The sequence below is a fragment of the Echinops telfairi genome, unplaced genomic scaffold, assembly GCF_000313985.2.
Source record: "Echinops telfairi isolate 266 unplaced genomic scaffold, ASM31398v2 ScPeMD7_30;HRSCAF=105, whole genome shotgun sequence".
NCBI classification, from domain to species: domain Eukaryota; kingdom Metazoa; phylum Chordata; class Mammalia; order Afrosoricida; family Tenrecidae; genus Echinops; species Echinops telfairi.
This window is the reverse complement of record NW_022103927.1, coordinates 2,695,740-2,697,284: the sequence shown is the minus strand read 5'-3', so window position 1 is coordinate 2,697,284 and position 1,545 is coordinate 2,695,740.

Genomic DNA, 1,545 nt, shown 5'->3' with positions numbered 1-1,545 from the left:
GCCTGGCCCTAACCAGAATCAGCCCCACCCCCACCATTGAAGGGAGTGCCACAGAAAATGACAATAGATCATCTGGTGTGGGAAAGGAACTGACCTACCAAACCCAGAAGGAAGCAAATGAAGGAGGAGGAAGGGTGTGGAGCACACCTGGGCCCACCAAGATCAGAAGACGACAGTCCGGCTTGGAGTGCCCAATGCACAGAGTGGACCATAAGGCTGACCTCACTGCGAGATGCATTATCCTGCACTGACCCCATGGCCCTACACTAAACAGCATGGGAGACACAGTGTGGGAGGTGTGAGTGAGCTGACCCCAGCACATTGAGGCAAAACACTGGGGGCATGCAATTGAGCAGCGGGGGAAGCAGAACAAGGAGGTCCCGAGGGAGTATAAAGGATGGATCTTTGGTGCCAGGACATAGCACCCCATCAGACTCATCCAGAAAACACTCCTAAAGGTCAACAAACAGACCTTGAACTATTAACAGGCCTTTCTTTCTTTCTTTCATTTTGCTTTGTTTTATTTCTCTTCTTTTAAATTTTGTATGTCAGTGGCTTTATTGTTTGTTAGCATGTCAGTGTTGCTGCCATCATAGCCATGTTCTTATGGCCAGTCTGTTTGGTCCTGTTGAGCCATCTGCAATTTTATGCACATATTATTATCTCTTCAGGTCCGTCTAGTAAAGATAGGCTGGATAAACGATGTGAGAAGAAAATAATAGGACCAACGGTCTTGGAGGGACATGAGAGTGTGGGAGATGCGGGAAGAGAGGAGGTGTTGGCCAACCCAGGAACAAGGGAACGAGTGGCTATAAACCAGTGGCAGGGAAGGGAAGGGAGGACTGGTAGGGAGTGACCAAGGACAATGTAACTGAGAGGAATTACTGAAACCAGATTGAAGGCTGAAATATGGTAGTGGGACAGGAGGAAAGCATAAGGAAATAGAGGAAAGGAATAGGAGGCAAAGGGCACACATAGAGGCCTACATACAGACATGTACATATGTAAATCTATTTATGATTATGGGGGAAATAAACCTATGTGCATATATTTATAGGTTTAGTAGTAGGGTAGTAGATGGACATTGGGCCTCCTCGCGCGCATCCCCTTAATACAAGAGCACTTTGCTCAGCTAAACGGTCATTCCATGATACTCACTTTCCTGACATGATCGCTGAAGACAAACGTGTGCATAAGCAAAGGTGGTGAAGAAAACTGATGGTGCCCGGCTATCAAAAGATATAGCATCTGGGGTCTTAAAGACTTGAAGGCAACAAGAGGCCAGCTAGCTCGGAAGCAACAAAGCCCACAGAGAAGAAGCACACAAGCCTGTGTGATCACAAGGTGTTGAAGGGATCAGGTAGGAGACACCAAAGAACAAAAACCATCATTGTGTGATCACCTTCCCCATATAAACGCTGAAGTTGAATGTGTGCATAAGTAAGTGTGGTGAAGAAGGCTGATGGAGCCCCACTATAGAGAGATAGCGTGTCTGGGGACTTAAAGGCTTGAAAGTAAACAAGCGGCCATCTAGCCCAGAAGCAA